At 43.4% G+C, this 17461-nt stretch overlaps 1 protein-coding gene across 1 annotated transcript in view; it reads right to left on the bottom strand.

Annotated features, from left to right (window-relative positions):
• Nucleotides 1-554: 554 nt before the first annotated feature.
• The window catches only part of LOC149870117 (uncharacterized), a 64778-nt gene continuing 47871 nt past the window's right edge, over nt 555-17461 (bottom strand). The window contains exon 5 of the mRNA XM_090035606.1: nt 555-2407. The gene's annotated coding sequence lies outside the window, so the exon portion shown is untranslated. The remainder of the gene's footprint in view (nt 2408-17461) is intronic.

Below are 17461 nucleotides of genomic sequence, written 5' to 3'. Positions count from 1 at the left end.
GTTTTTCTTTCTGTTTATGTAGTGCAGCAAGCAACCATTTAGCTCGGAGGCAAGAACGTAAATCCTAATATGTTTGATTTGCGGTGCCATGGTGGCACCTTTTCCATCAGAAACAAAGCCTTCTTCTAGTTAAGCTTACTCAGCAGGGGTTGTAAAGCTGGATAATCCCATCGGTTTCAGCTGCTGTACCTGTTGCAGATACTTAATATTAAATGACAGTACCACCATTTTGAAACAATTTTCTTGGCACTTCTTTAAAAAAATTCTGAACTCACTGACGCAGCATGAAACAACATGTATGTTAAGAAGTACTTTTAATGATGATTTTTCCCCAACATTTCTCAGTTTACATTCAGGGGTTCTCTGAAGTTACTTTGGAAAGCCAAGGATTATAAATAAGATTTCTCAATAGTGTGTGCCTTGGGTCTGGTAAAAGTTACCATAGAAATGATTTTATCCTTTAGAATGTCCTTTAGATTTGTGCCCTTTAGGTCTGAAAAGTTTTGTTTTCTTAACCTGAAGTATTTTTTCAAGGATTTCACATACCATTTTGATCTATTTCATCTTATTGTAATTGAACTCAATGTTTGAATCCTACATTATATCTCAAAGACAAGCTAAGGACCACATCACATGGGATAGTTAGTACACATTAAATGCACTTAAAACATGAGTGTCTGCACATTCAAGCAGTATACCACATGGTAAGTGTGCGTATATCATAGCAAACTTACAACTTTACTGGAGAGGAATATCTTCAGATTGAATTAAGTAACATATGTTCAGCTACTGTTAACCTGCCTGATAAAGATAATATGAGCAACGTGCAATCCTTAAGCATCCCAGGATGCACCACTCCCAACCACTCCACCTCCTGCTCCAAAAGCCAGTTTATTCACTTGTCCAAACTTTTAATGCCCAGAGGGTGGTTCTGGTCCAAGGTGACATGCCCACCACCTGTCCTGAGGAGGGTGTGACCCCAGCCCACATAGCATCACCCCCCACCAAAGGCTTCAAGTTTCACTCAAGCCACCCATACTGTTTGAGTGCTCCAGTGCGAATGGCAATCACCTATCTTCATGAACTCAACTGAACCACAAAATGGCCTCTTCAGATTTCTGCAGGAGGGCTGTAAACTGGACTCTTGAGGTGCTGGGTCTTATTGCTATCTGGGACAAAGACAAAACCACTGCTATGGGCAGGAAGGGCAGCCAACAAAACCAGGTTGTCTACTAGTGCATCACAGCCTGGACAGTGGCTCAGGGGCGCAATGGGACTGGCAACAGATCTACACTAAAACCAAGTGCATGAAGTCACAAAATGTTTGGGGCCGGGACTCCCTGCACTTTTTCCCTTATCTCAGTTATGTAAACATGAAATGTGGTAACATGTGAATGTAGGGCCAAAGTGACCCATGGTAAAATTCAACAGAAGTTAAAGGAATTATTCTAGGATGAATTTTGCCAACTGTATGTTTAATGCTCTCCATAAATAATTCTATACTTAGTCCAGATAGTGCAATTTTAAATATAATACTCAAACTCTTAACAAGAAATGTAGGTATGTGTGTATACAAAATATAAAACCAAGACATACCAAATTGCTAAATGTAAACCCAAAGTCTATATCTCACTTTACCAAACCCTGCCCCCCACAAAAAAAACCCTTTTTCCCTTCCCTCAGATCACACTGCAATATACCATATGCCATGTCTGTCCCAAAGCATAATTTATTTTCTGTTGACATTGTTGCCTCCTTTCAGTGACATTCCTTATGGCACACTGGCTGGTTTGTTTAGTTCTTCATTAGAATAATTATTAACACATTGGCAGATCTTTCTAAACTGTACTTGCAAGAATAGCAACTAAACTATCAGCTAGTCTGAACCCAGGGAAACAAAGATATGTTATCACTGAGGGGCACGGACATCAGCTTACATGAAGGGTCAAACTCCTTGTGATAGCCCTGAGTGGCACCGTGGGCAGTACAAACTATCAAACTGTTCAAATAAATCCAGCGATGAACGAAAAGTAGGAAACCTACAAGTAGCAATTTTCATTGCTTAAGATAGGAAACTGAGGGGGAGGATGTCAAATTCACTTCAGTATTTCTGTCAGAATGAAGCCAGTATTTTTCAAGGCCTACAAAGACCACATCAGAGAAGGTATAAGTCCCACTCCTGTCACTGGGCTGGGTAAGCCACCTATACAGTACTTCCACCCAGGGGAAATGAGACACCAAGCTCAAGAGCTGTCACGTCCAAATCTGCCACATGATTAAATCACTTCAAATTCTTGATTCTTCTTCCAGTTCCCCCAAGGGTCAGTCAGCAAAAGAGTGAGAGAGTGCTTCAGATTTGTTGTTGTTATGTGTCATCAGTCATCAAGAGCAAATGGCTCTTGTCAGCCTAAAACAAAAGTGAGAAATTTATGTTGTATTATGGCAATGAAGAATAATTTGAGAAAGAAGCGAGAGGGATAAAGCCTGATTGTGAGTCTAGGATCAGGCTCCGGGAGAAATGAGCAAAAAATGGAAACTCCTCCATAAACACAGGCTGGGCATTGCCTTCAATTTCACCAAATTCTACTACTACCAGAACAGAGTTTTTATTTTGCCCTTTCTGAGTAACAGCTTGCTATTTATTGGCCAAATTCAGAGGTAATTTGCTCTTTTGCATGTGCTTCTCAGTGTGTACTTCATGTCACTTCTAAACTTGGCCCTTTGAATGTTAAAGAGCATTAGCACCTATTTCCCTGATTCCAAGAGTCAATGCCACATCTAATGTTTGGAGCTTTTTTAACCCTAATATGTCAGGGATATTACCATGGATATTAATTAATATATATGCACTGAAGTGTTGGTTGTGGGGGGAGAATGAGAAATCTAAAATGACCTTAGGCTAGAGAGGAAAGTGGCTGTCTTGCTCTAGGTCATCTATTACATTTGTTTTGAATGTCCATTAGGCCTCTTCAAAATTTCTGCCTTTTCCCCATTTAAAGTTCTGACAGAAATGGGAGGAAAAAAAGACCCTTAAAATTTTCCATGGACAAAATTTACCTTAGAAAAATCAAAATGTAATGTTTTGTTTTGAAAATGCTGCTCAGCTGCTTTGGGAGAGTTATATCTGGGTGCCTTGTGGTTTCATTCTCTTTTATATGTTAGATTTGCCGATTGTACTCATCTCCCATGGTACACCGTGCTTCCCCTTCCCACCGGCCATTAGACATTCTGGAAGGCATAGTCCATCTGGAGAGCCCAGGCTACAGAGGTGAATGAGGACATGAAAAAGATGAACTACAACTCATGTGGCATCTCAGAACAATATATCTGAATTAATATAGCTTGGTTTTCTGACTTTTGGGTTTTCAATAAAAACATTTCTGTGGATGGTGGATACTGTTCATGAAAATATCCATTTAGTTGAAAATTTAGCAGAATATTTTGACAGAATATTCAGTACAAACCTTATTAGTATGACTCCTATTTTCATTTTAAGCCCAAAGTATTGATGAATAATGTGGGAAAGAACTGAGAGGAATGATGTTTGATTGTGATTCTAGAATTAGGTGCAAGAAGTGGAAAATCAGCTATAAGGAAAAACAGTAAATTCTTCTAAAACTCAACCTGGGCTTTGCCTTCAAAGTTTATGAAAATCTGATGATGCCTGTAGGTAATTATCCTTCCTGTGCACATAAAACTTCCCTGTTTCTGACTGATTCTGCTATTGTGACAAATTGGGCTTCCTAGAGACAAAGTTTTTGCTTTTACTTACACCTTGCACAAGCATGATGGAAAAGAAACTGCAGTGTTTTTCAAAATTAAAGGTGGGCTGCTGTTTTCTATTTGCTTGGCTCTAAGTCATTGAGTATTCACCTACGGCTCATGGAGACATTTGATTCAGCCCATGGATATATGACTTTGGTGGCATTTGACGGTAGAGGGCTTTGGCAGAGTTTGCAGCTGTGGAGAGAAGCAGCAGCAGCGAGTACTTTCTCTGTGTCACCACAGGGAAAAGTGGCAGCAGTCCTAGCACCTGCCTGCCTGTGATCTAAATTAGGTATGTCTACACGTGCAGTTAATTCAAAGTAGATTCACTGTGTAGTCAAAATACTGTGCATTAAGCCTACTGGGGAGCATTTCTACGTGTGGTTGCTCCCACCTTGCTCTGCCCCCTGCAGCAGCCAGGGAGAGCTCCAAGCTCCCCTTGAGTGCTAGCCGAGATGGAGCATGGGGCCAGGAGACAGCTGTCTTTTAGCCCCTTACACATTGGGACAGGTCCTGATGTGCACAGGGCAGGAGAGCTACTGCTGCACAACTCTCCCACCCCATACACTTGGGGGAAAACTCTGTGCTCAGCAGGGCTTCTCCACCACTGGTTGGGACCTGTTCACATATGGGGTAGGTCCCATACAGCTCCAGCCTGCACTCCTCCTTCACAGCTATTTTACAGCCCTGTGCCCCAATTGGGTGACTGGGGCATGGGGCTGAGAAGAGTCCCCTCCCCTGGAGCTGTTTCCCAGCCCTGTGCCTTGTTCACAGAGCCAGGGGCTGCTTGCTGCTAGGACAGAGGGACATTGTCCTGGCCAGGCTCTGAGCTCAGAGCGCACCCCAAAGCCTGCCTCTCCTGGGGGCAGGGTGCAATCTCCTGCCTCCTGCTGCCCATCTGACTGGAGCTAAATTTGTTCCCAGGCAGTCATCTACATGTGTAATTCTGCACGGTAACTACTTCTCAGTTAATTTGCTACCTGCATAGCAAATTCACCATTGAGTAGACCAATGTATTGCTCAGTAAGCATCTGAATGTGTAGATGGTGATGTTTACTGTGCAGTAAATTGGTCTACTGTGCATTAAAGCATCTTGTGTAGATGCGCCCACTGGGTCATTTTGGCTTGCAGCCTTAAAGGGTTGCCAACTGTTGACCTACAGAATATAGTTCATGCCAGTGTGTTGAAGAAGGAAAGACTTAAAAAGTAAAAGTCCAGATTTTGGAAGGTATAAACTAGCATGGCAAAATAAGCACCTCATTTCTCTAGGTAGCCTTTACCATTTTGATTTTCAGGCAAAAACATCTTTTGGGTTTTCTGAAATACTTCAGTAAATGTTTTGTTTTCCCACTCTCAGCTGCCATCTCACATAGGAATAAAAAACTCCAAGGAAATGCAAGACAAACTTTCCATAGATTTAAAATGGAGATGTGTTAGGAGTCTCCCAAGGAAGTCTGCTCTCACTGGAATTCCAACATAATTTTTCAGACTTGAGATTCAGATAAGCTTTGGATAAAGCACCAAACTGAAGCAGAATTTCAATCCTTTGGAGATTCATCCATCCGTAGTGCATAGCATAATTAGGAAGCAACATTTTTTTTCTCACTGCCATAGCTTTCCTTCACTAAGCTTACAATTCACAATTGAGTTCTGCTGTGGTTTTTTTTGAACGGTGAGACAGTTCACCAGCTCTGAATCAGCTCAAAGATGAGATTAAGCCTCAGATTGTTTCTACTTTACAAGATATTTCACTTCTCATACAACTTTATGCAAAACATTCAGTTGGAATCTAATTCTTGTGGATAATTGAATATTGATTCATATTGGGTTGAAAGCAATTGAGCACAGAGGATAGCTTCAATATAATATAGCTTCTTCTAGGGAATTCTCCATAGCCTTGGTTTGTAATCAACCATTTTGTGAATTATAAATCACATCAAATGTGCATTGTTTTAAAGCTGTCAGTTGGCTCACCAGGCTTTCCAGGTGCACTAGATTGCCTTCCAGGAGTTTTTTATCCCAAGAGATTTACAGATTGAACATCCTCTTGGTTGAAATGCAGGAACATTTTCTGTCACTGAAAACTGACATTATAACAGTATTTACAGCTGTAACAAATAGTTGTGCAGAACTTTTAAGTGCACATCCCTCGTTACATTCCTCCATCTTCCTCATTTGCCCTTTTAAAAACAATCTCAAGTGCATTTTTATGTGATATGCATTTTCTATTATTAAGTACTAACTTCCTACTATGAGTAAAGTGATATGTGACTGGATAGATTCTGAAGTTGTGTTGGTGCTGTTAGCCAAGGTGTCATTAAACTTTATCTTAAAATCTTCAGTATTTAAGATAAGATGTTTAACATGTTTCCTTTAATTCAACCAAAGCTAAGAACTGCTTCATTTTGCTCATACACTTGACATATGTGGTGATGATGTCCATTCAGCTCATGATAAATCGCAAACCCCTGTGAAAAACCTCCTGTGTCTTTGCTCTTTGGGTTGTTTCACCTTTACTCTGCCCATTCGCTGAGCAGCTGCAAACAGCTACCAGTTAAAACCTTTAAAAAAACTCACCACAAAATTGGTGGTGAATTCCCCAAGTTGGACTGGATGATTTATAGTCTGATTGAAGCCCTGTTGAAATCAGTGGATTTTTTAAATCATTGATTTCAATGGGATTTCAAGCAGATCCATATAAAATACTTTTTAACTTAAAATAGTTCCTATATTGGTTATAAACTATTCCTCCCTCTGATAGCTGTACATTTGGACTCACGGTAACAAAGGAAGCTAGAAGTTATAAGCAAAGGAATGTAGAAGAAAAGAAGCACATATGTTCTAAAAAACTAAACATTTATGTATCTATATATCTATGCTTTATACCATGTTGCACCATCATGTAGAGTCCTTCACTCTCTACTTAATTTTATTTAATGTGCATGTTCTGCTGAGAAAGCACATTATTACTCTAGATGAAGCGAAAGTGTTGCAACCTTGGTTAACAGTAAAACTAATTTTTGCCTGCTCCTGAATGTAATAGTTATACCAGTGATCAGTGACATTTCTGCTTTGCATTTTAAACACCAGTTGTTTCTGTGTTTTCAAATCACTTTCTCTAGTGTAACATATCAGTAAAATACGAATATTTTACAGAACAGTGCCCTGTACCATAGCATACCTATAATTTCTTTATGACTCAATAAATATCATATAGTACAGAAAAAATATGAACAGCTGCAGTTTTAATTTGAACATTTAAAAACACTCTCAGCTGCATAATAAAGTCTTTTATATCTGCAGTGTTTGTGGTTTGCATTGTGAGTCAATGTAGCAGAGCACTGAAGTGTTAACTTCTCCTATATCTTGTAGTGATCATTTCGTTAGAAGTCAAAAGAAAAGGCTTCTTGAAGAGCTCTCTATAAGAAATTTGCTGTGACAAAGCTGAAATGTGCCTAGATTTTTTTCACCTTGTTTGTTTCTGTTCAATGCCTTGCTTTTCTAATGATTAGTGTGTGTTCCCTTTAGAGCCTTGAAGATGTATGGTATGACAGGTATATTTTTTTCCTCAGCCCTGCAGTTTCTTTCTGAGATTTTCTTGCTGAGTTACTTAAATGGGCAGGTTTCTCTCTAGAATGAGCTATGCTCTCTATGCTCTGTGACTGACAGATGGGAAGTGCTATTTTATTATAATAATATATGTTTAAATATCTTTGAATTACAAAGAGCTTGAAAACAGGAAGTTATGATGTACATCAAAATGAAAACACTACTTCCTTCAGCAAACAACACACACCAAAACAGTTAAGCAATTGCTTGAAGAACTTTTGTTAAAGTTTGAGCAAAAGTTGAGGACAGATCTTCTGAAGTAACTATCCCTAATTTGCAAACAATTTGCATTTGCAAAAAGTACATCACATCAAGTCATTGGTCATATAGTTTATCAGCTGTGACCTAGTGGGTATCACAGAGACCTGGTGGGCGCCTCTTATGACTGGGACATCAACTTGAAGGGGTACATTCTATTTTGGATAGATATGGTTTAGAGAAAAGGTGGTGGCATTGTGTCACAGGGTCACGCAGGTGCCCTATTCCTATGAAGGGATAAGGGCAGCTGCCAATCACAGGGGGAAGCTCAGGTGATGGCTGCTGGGGCAACCGTGCTGGTCAGGTGACCAGAAGGGGGCAGGGCCGGGCCTTTATAAACAGCCCAGGCTGAAGCCCAGCTAGTAGTTCCCTTCTGGCAGGCGCAGGCGCAGGCGCAGGCGCTCTGTAGGGGAGTCGAGTTGAGCTGAAGCGAGCAGATTGATAGAATGAGCAGCTGCATCACAGCGTGGGTGGAGAGAACCCTGACTAGGAGGCTTTACTGGAAAGCCAGGTGGGACCTGGACCTTATGTTATAGCCAGAAGGTTTATTGTTGTGTTGCAGCTGGTTGACTCATGGCTTTTGTGTTCCCTGTTTGATATTGCTAAAACCGGAGGACTGGGTGAGGCTGTAGGGGTGTGAGGAGGCCTCACAGGAGCTTCCCCAGTTGTTTGGGGGTTCCCGGTGCCCTGTGTGGGCAAACGAGTGGTGCCTGGGATGGCACAGCTGTTCAGTGCTGAGGCGGCACAGCGGGTGGCCCTGTATGGGCAATAGTGAGAGACCCGAACAGGACAGACGATCCCGCCCGAGGGTCCCAGCACCAGAGTGAAGCCTGTAGGGACTTGTGTTGGGCTCCAGGTGTGGGAGCCACATGAGTGAAAGCCTAGGGTGGGTGCCATAAAGGCAACTAGCCCAGTGAGGGCGAATCCGTGACTATATAGAGCCTGGGGAAGGTGCCGAGAAGCCGTGGGAGCGGGCACGTGTTGAAGAGAGGCCCCAGGCAGGGCACAAGTAGCAAAAGCAACCCCAAGAGGGGCATGTATGATTGAATGTCATCCCAGGAGGGGTATGGCCTAGAAGGCATTCTGGAGGGTTTCTGCAGTAATAGGAACCCATAGGGGTCAGGCAAGGCTCTGGCCACCTGAGCCTAACTGGACACATATTATTGACAGGACCCAAAAAGGCCAGAGAGGCCAGGTAAGGCTTAGGTCACCTGAGCCTAATTAGACACTTATTATTGACAAGAACCCAGAGGGGCCAGGAAAGGCTTAGGCCACCGACCCCAGTGGGTAAAAGCACCACCAGTAAGCCCGATAGGGCTAATGAGTAGAGGGGCATCGGTTGCGTGACAAGCCCAGGGGGTGCCAGGCGAGGGGCGTCAGTTGTGTGACAAGCCCAGGGAGTGCTGGGCAGGGCGCAGAGAAGGACCTGACAACGTCCGGAACAGCAGCGAGGCTTGGGGCGTGCTAAAGGGGAGGTAGGAGGCACGCATAGCCCTTAAGGTGACGCATATCGAGTCACCCCATACGGAACAGGGGATAGTTCAGCCAATACCGTGGATTAGGAGATAAAAGGCAGCCTCCCTAATTGAACCATTTACCAGAAAAGTCGTGGTGGGTGAGGATAGAGGATGCTGGATTGCCTAATTGACACGGTAGGGGGTCCTAGGCCCCGCTCCGTGACACATTGCCTTTTATGGCAAAAATGTATACACATGTTCCCTGGTTCAGGAAAAAGAAGATAGCAGATCTGAATGCATCTGAGTGAAGGTAAAAAGTGAAAGATACAATATCATGGTGCAGATTATAGACCACCAAGTCAGGAAGACGTGGATGAGGCACTCACAAAGGAGATGACAAAAGCTATGAGATGGTACTTCAATTTTCTGGACTTCTGTTGGAAGAAGTATACAGCCAGACATAACATGTTGAGCCAGTTCCTAACTTGTGTGGAGGACAACTTTCTGTTCCAGAAGATGGAGGATACAAGTAGGGGATCATCTGTTTTAGTTCTTATCCTGACCAATAGGAAAGAATTGGTGGAGGATGTGAGGATGATAGGCAGCTTGGGAAGAAGCAAACATGACATGACAGAATTCCAGATCCTGAAATGCAGGAAGCATAAGCTCAGCAGAACTAGGATGTTAGATTTTTAAAAGTCAGATTTCAATGAAGTCAAGGAGTTAATAGGCATGGTGTCATGGGAAGACAGACTGAAGAATAAAGGTGCCCAGGAAATTCTAAAGACACTGTATTAGAAGCCTAACAAGTATGACCCTGGGCGTGACACTACCTGTGCCCTCACCTGGATCCTGGGGTACCCACTAGCCAGTGGCCCCACCCAGCTCCCTGGGTAGGTGCTGCAGTCTCCCCAAGTGGAGAGCCTCCCCTTACAATCAAACTGTTTAGAGGATTTAATTATTTACAAGGTAATATATAGCTGATGCAATAGAACAAATGTTATACCACATGACCTGGTGATGGTGGCTTAAGGGTTTGCTTCTTGGATATACATTACACTAGGGGAAGGTGTACAAATTACCCATGATAAATAAAGAACCAATAAATAAATACATTGATACTCCAACTAATAAACTATCAAGAACTTATTTATACCATCTATGACTTATACACTGTGTATTGAGGACCCTGTGTGCACTGCCCCTGGCTGGGTGTCTCGGAGCAGGACTGCGTCTGTGTCCCTGGCACAGGATTTGTGGGCAGTCCCTGGTGCTGGCATCCTCCAGGAGTCTCCATGCAGCAGGTGGTGGCTCCTCCCCTGTGGTCCCATCAAGGGAACTCATTCCTGCCCAGACCCCTGACCTGGCTCAGCAGGGAGCAGTGTCTGGGCTGCAGATTGTAAGAGTTTCCCCTGCCCAGCACAGCCTCCAGCACCAAGCATATGCAGGCCCTCCCTGCCTGCCCTGGGACTTCTGGTGGCTGGAGCAGCCCCTGCCTCACTAGCCCAGGGCTCCGTCCAGCACCTGCACCTGCCCCTCCCTAGTGCCTTCTCACATAAAGGTGAAAAACCAGGGCAGTCTCCAGCAGTCTCCCCCTGGCCCTGCATCCCCCTCCACACAAGGGCTTGCAGGAGGGTCTTCCCAGGCTCGGAGTCTCCTCACAGGCAGCTCCTCTCTTGCCCTGCCCTAGCAGGGATCCAGGGGAAGGGAGGGAGAAGAGACACTGCAGCACTCTCTGTACAGCCTCTTGCTGCTACTTCTGCAGGGCTCTGCCAGGGGGCACAGCCATAGGGAGATCCCTTCCATGGTCTCTAGCCTGCTTCTTACCCCCACTCTCTCTTCCCTTTGTTCTCCCTCCTGGGAAAACTGCTCCCCTCTTTTAAACAAGCCTCTCAGCCAATCCTAGGCCAGGGCTCTTCCTCGGCTTTTGCTGACTTTTCTCATTCAAACCCTGCTGGGGTTACATCACTCCTCCCACTTCCAAGAAGGCCACCTCCAAAACAGCTCCATTTGCCCTCAGGGCAAATGGTGTCCCTACTGAGACAACCTCTGTCTCTTCGCACCCTGTCCCCCTGCAGGGCAGCCCTTCCTATTCCTCAGGTGGATCCATTTTTCACGCTGCTACACAAGAAACCCTTTCAACACTACGGAAGGACAAGAAGAATGGCAAGAGACCAATGTGACTATACAAGAAGCTTCTAGGATGCCTTAAATACAAAAGGAAAGCACACAGGCAATGGAAAACTAGGCATGAGCATATCAGATAATAGAAAGAAAATGCAGGGACAAAATCAGGAAGGCAAAGATAAAGAATGAGTGGCACCTGGCAAGGGAGTTAAAGAAACTAAGAATAGGCTCCACAAGTATGTTGACCAAAAAAGAAAGACCAAAGAAGCTGTGGGTAAACTGCTAAATAACAGTGGCAATAATATTAAGGAAGTTGTGAGAGATGGAGTTATCAGAGAATTGGAAAAGAGCTGGGAAACCACAAACTGATTAGCCTCGCCTCACTATCTGGGAAGTTACAGGAGCAAATGCTAAGGAAGTCCATCTGCAAGCATCTGGAGGAGGAAAAGCTGATCAGAAGCAGCCAGCACAGATTTACTAAGAACAAAACATGTCAGACAAAGTTGATCTCCTTTTTTGACAAAGTAACTACTTTGGTGGATGAAGGGAATGCTGCTGATCTAGTGTGTCTGGACTTCAGCAAGACTTTTGACAAAGTCCTACATGACCTTCTCATAAACAAATTGGAGAAATGTGAGCTAGTTCAATAGCTGCCAGCAAAGGGTAATTATAAACAGATACTTGTCAGAATGGCAGGAGGTTTTGAATGGAGTCCCACAGGGGGCCTTGTCCTGGGCCTGGTACAGTTCAACATATTAATTCATTGTTTGGATGCTGAAATTGAGAGCTTCTTGAGCAAGTTTGCAAATGACACAAAACTGGGAAGGATAGTGAACATGCTGGAGCAGGGGAGCACAATTCAGAAGAATCTTGACCAACTGGAAAGCTGGGCTGGAGCTAATAGGATGAAGTGAAATGCTGACAAATGCAAGTTACTACACTTTGGGAGGAATTTATAAAAAATACAAATACAAAATGGGTTTTACCTAGCTGGATGGCAGCACTACAGAGAAGGATCTGGGAGTGTTGGGAGACCACAAATGCAGTATGAGTCTGCAGTGAGATACAGCCCCACAAAAGGTGAATGTGGTTTTGGGCTGCATTAATAGAAGCAATAGGCGAGACATGAGAGGCATATCTCCTCCTTAGTTGGCACTGGTTAGATTGTATTGTGTTCAGTTTTGGGCTCCACATTTTAAATAAAGGGCATGAAGAGGGTCCGGAGGCAGGGCACAAAAATTATAAAGGACTTTGAAGGCAAGTCATATGAAAAGAGGTTGCAGGAAATAGGTATGGTTAGTTTGTGGAAAAGGCACAAGATAGAATTCTTCAAACAGATCAATGAGCAGTAGAATAGACTGCCTAGGGAAGCTGTTAAATCTCTGTCACCGGGAGTGTTGAATAAGAGGTTGGACAGGCATTGTTTAGGGATGATGTAGGCATAGCTATGCATATATTCTACCATAGGTATTTTTCATGCTTCTGGACTTTGCTGGCTACTGAATTTTTTATCTTCGTGCTGTTAAATTTCCTCAGAAACATTGTGTGGCTGCAGTCAAGGCTGGGGATTCAGACTGAGTTGTGCCAGTGCTCTGCTAGGACTTAAACCTGGAGGTTCCTGGCTAGAGAGACTTGCCTCCCTGCTCAGGATTAGACTGTTTGCTTTATCTGGTGTCAGCACGGAATTTTACCCCATAGTCAGGTTGGTAGGGACTATGAGGGGTTTGCCTTCTTTTGTAGCAGGGGATGTGACACTCTCCCTGGGATCTCTCAAGCATATTTTAACAACTTTTGGAATAGCAGGATGCTGGCTGCCATGCTCCCCCTCCTTTACCTATGGCAGATTAAGGAGTTATGTCTTGTCCTGTGGCAACTTTGTAATTTTGCTAGAAGTCTAAAAATGGATTTGTAAAGGATGATCCTGCTTCTGGCAGGGGGTTGAACTAAATGGCCTCTAGAGATCCCTAGATTTTATGATTCTATTAATGGCACAATCTATTACTGTACAAAGTAACATAGTTTGTAATTCAGTTTCAGGCCTTTACCAGAATAGGAAATGCCACTATCCTCTTAAAGGGGAAAGATGCACTTCTTCCTAGAAACTTTTTGACTGTTAATACTGTAAATATATTCTTCAGCCATATAAGAAGACACATTTGGCCCTCTTGGAACAGTAAAGTGGTTGAGGATGGAAACAGAAAAATGTATTTCAAAATAAGCTGGCTGGTAGTGATGGTGCAATCACCGGGAGCCCTGTCCCCCTCCAAGGCATCCCTGACTACAAGGGTGGAACTTGTGTGCCACACAGTGGATGCCAACAAAGTTAGCATCACTCATGACCTTGACCATATTGGCCCCATTGTTGGTGGCCATGAACCTGCGGGTGAGCTCTCCCTGCCCAACAAGCCACCCCTGCACCATGTGCATGGCCACCATGATCTCCCTTGCCACGTGGGACTCATCCATCACCTCCACTTGAAGGAGAACCCACCGATGGCCTGACTGATTGCCCCAGTGCCCTGTGAGGAAGTACATGCCTCATACAGGGAGGGCACCACCGTTCTGTTAAAGGTGGTGCATGTGGGCACTTGGTACGGGGGGTCCAGGAGCACCAAGAGCCACCTTAAGCTGGAACGTCCAACAAAGGAGAAGGGCTGGCCATTAAGAGCAAGCATCTCCTCAATGCTCTGGCTGACCTTGCTTGCCTTCGGAACGCACCCCCCTTTGGCTCTGCCTTTCCTCCACAGGTCCAGGGTGGCCTGCCTCTACTTCTTGGGGATGGGGGCTTTGGAGCAAGAGGAAGACTTCTTTTTGGGCATGCTCCCACTAGTGCCAGGTTGAAGAGAAACATTTACAAGAGGATGATGCAGCAGCATCTCCATGATGTGTTTCACACCCCTGCCCCAGCTGATCTGCCTTCAGCGGTGCTGACAGGTAGCATACCTGGGATCATCTGCCACCTCAAAATGATCCCGTACTACAATACCCACCTGCTTCTGGGTTGAGGGTAGGGATCCTGCCTCATCCCTCTCCTCACCAGGCAGAGGCACAACAACAGGAGAAGCTGAGTCACCTGCCCCTACAACCTCCTCCCAAGTGCCTTCCGGAGAAGGAGACCTGCCTCTAGGGGAACTTTGAGAGGTGTGGAGCACAACTCAGTTCCTCCCCAGAATTTCCTTCGCTATGGCCCTCAGCTTCCAGATCCAGCTCCTCCTCTGGCACTGGAAGGCTCATGCTGGGAACTGAAATTGGGGTGGAGAATGTCATGCTTCTGCTGGTTGGTGGTGTTAGTGGTAGTGGTCCAGGTGCAGGCACTGTTACCACCTCCTTGCTCCCACTAGCAGCAGAAGACTCATCGCTGCCAGGAAAGAGCAGACACAGCTCACAAAAAGCACAAACCACTTCAGATGCAGCTTTATATATTGTTTCTATGTCATCCCCCCCGAGCACTGTGATTGAAAGGGAACTCAGAGAAAGATCACAGTCAGTGGCCAGCTACAGATGTCAATATCAGAGCAGTCTTCTCCCCTTAGCATTTTACTTACATGGAATGTCACCCCATCCCCCTCCCTCTTCCCAGTTTCATTTTCCTGCAAGCCTTCCAAATCTCTGAATCTCTCCTAATCAATTTGAAGGCTTCCAATTTGATTCAGACCTTTTAATGGGTCTCCCAATTCAGTTTGGATTCAGAGATTTGGCTGCCGAATCAGGCCAAATCATTTCCAAATAGAATCGGTGACTGAAGCTTTGCACAGTCCTAGTAATTTGTGCCTTATAAAGCATAGCCAGACTTCCAAGGGAACCCCCCCGCAAAAAAAATACAACAACAAAAACTCATAAAAGCCCTCACCTCCATCATTTCGTTATGATAATAATCATATACTCTGGTATATGACGGCAGGTACTGTTTATGTGGTCATTATGTAACATATATCCATACAAGGTAGTTTCTATTGACAACAATGCTAAAACCTTATCAGGCTGGGCCACTCTGTAAATGAATGCTGCCAGGCTGCCGGAATTATGTGCACAGTCAGATACTTGCTTTTAGCTTTTTCATCATGCCTGAAGACAGCTCCACTTGATCTCAGCAAAGTTATTTTAAAGTCCAAGAGTTTGCCAAGTTTTCTTTTCAAAGGATCACATCTAGAGTGACTCATTGCCCTTTGAATTCATTTGTCAAAACGGCCAAGTAGTCTAGCTTTTACATTCCCAGTGGCCATTATCTCTGTTTGTTAACAGCTAAATGGCTGATGTATGGATTCACATTATTTTTGCACTTCTTTGCTGAGACCTAGTCCTTGCAGGAAATAACATATTTTTAAAGAAACAGGAGATAGTATAATTCTACATATTTGAAAGGGGGGAAAAAAGGCCATTGACTGAAAACATTTATACAACTTATTGTTTACCAAATATTAGCTCTAGGGCTTTGATTCAGTTGATTTCCGCCCCTCTTTTGCTATTTGCTTTAAGTGCTGAATTGAGATTTTGTATTGTTGACTGTATCATTAAAAAAGCATTTCTGCCAGAGGTCAATACTTCATTTCCAAACATGCTAAACTTCAGAATGCATTCATTGTTTACACAATATGACCCCAATATCGCAAAGTTGAGTAAAAACCTACTTATAATTTAATCACATTTATGATCCCACATCTATTCAGCAATGCATTTAATCAAAGTGAGTAGGTCCTATTTGCTACTCACATGTCTAATATTCAGGCAGTTTTGGTGAGTTGGGGCCTGAATCAATATACAATTGCATGGAACAAGCAGTTTGATTAACTGATGTGGATCCTGAACCATGGAATTACAAGATTGTGCACAGCTAGGGTTGAATTAATTAGCCATAGCATTAAAATAACCATTTGATAAACACAATACCCATGAGGGAGAACTGCTGTGTGTCATACAGTATGTGCAATAGAATATATGCAATCCATTTGTGGCATGTAAAAATAGTCACTTGGCCTAAAATATATCCTGCCTCAGGATTGGCATTTACTGGATCAGACTATAAGTCCATCTTGCCCAGTATCCTGTATCTCAGGTGCTGAAAGGGTGAGTCAACAGGGTATGACCAGATTTTTTTCCCCATTGTTCCTTTCTCATTTGCAGCCTCCAGCATTTAGGCCAGATACAGACATTACACTTGTACTGGTGTAAGTGATCGGAAACCACTCTATACCCAGAACAGAACAGAAATTTTGCACACGTAGGCTGGTTTCAAAACGGTGGAACCCAGTCTAAGGTTTGTCCCCTTCTCACCAAGGGTAAATATGTGTTCTGTTCACTACTGATCTAAACTATGCTGTTTACAGAAAACTGTAACTTAGATCAATTCTACCTCAGGCTTTTTGAGTGTCTGTACCTAGCCTTAGGTGCTAGGAAGTTCTGATTCAGAGGTTAAACTGCCAGTTTCCACAACGTCTTGTGTCAGTGAGTTCCTCACTTTAATTACATGCTATATGAAAAAGAACTTCTTTATGTTAGTTTTAAACTTACTACCTACTAGTTTCATTTTGTGACCCCTAGCTCTAGTATTGTGAGAGACAGAAAACAGTAAATCTCTATTTACCTTCTCTTCATCATTTAGTATTCTGTAAACCTTTATTATGTTCCCCCTCAGTGTCTTGTTTCTAAATTAATAGGCCTAGCCTCTAGTCTGTTCTCATATGGAAACCCCTCTATACCAGTAGTCATCCTTGTTGCCCTTCTCAGTACCTTCTCTAGTTCTTCTATATTCTTTTTTGAGGTGTGGGGACTAGAACTGGGCACAGTATTCAGTGTGGATGCAGCATGAATTTATAAGCAGACATAATGTTACTTTCTATTTTGTTTACAATTCCCTTCTTAATAATTCATTACATTTTGTTTGCCTTTTTGATGGCTGCTTGAACACTTAACTAATGTTTTTAGCTAACTATCTGCAAGAACTCCCAGATCTCTTTTCTGTGTGGCAATAGCTAATATACAGCCTGTCACAGTGTAGGTATAATTTCCATTATTTGTACCCATATCCATCACTTCTGTAGTTCCTTCTGAAAATCCTTCTGTAGTTCCTCACAGTCTGCCTTGGTCTTTACTATGAATACTTTTGTGTCATCGGCAAATTTGGCCACTTCACTACTTACTCTCATTTCCAGGTAACATATGAATATATTAAACGGCACACATCCCAGCACATATCCCTGGGGGACTCCACTGCTTTCCCAAAAACTCACCATTTATACTCACTCTTT

This window comes from Crocodylus siamensis, chromosome 2 (assembly GCF_052110815.1).
Source record: "Crocodylus siamensis isolate JL-2025a chromosome 2, ASM5211081v1, whole genome shotgun sequence".
NCBI classification, from domain to species: domain Eukaryota; kingdom Metazoa; phylum Chordata; order Crocodylia; family Crocodylidae; genus Crocodylus; species Crocodylus siamensis.
Note: the sequence above shows the minus strand (reverse complement) of the source record. Positions and strands in the feature narration are given on the sequence as shown.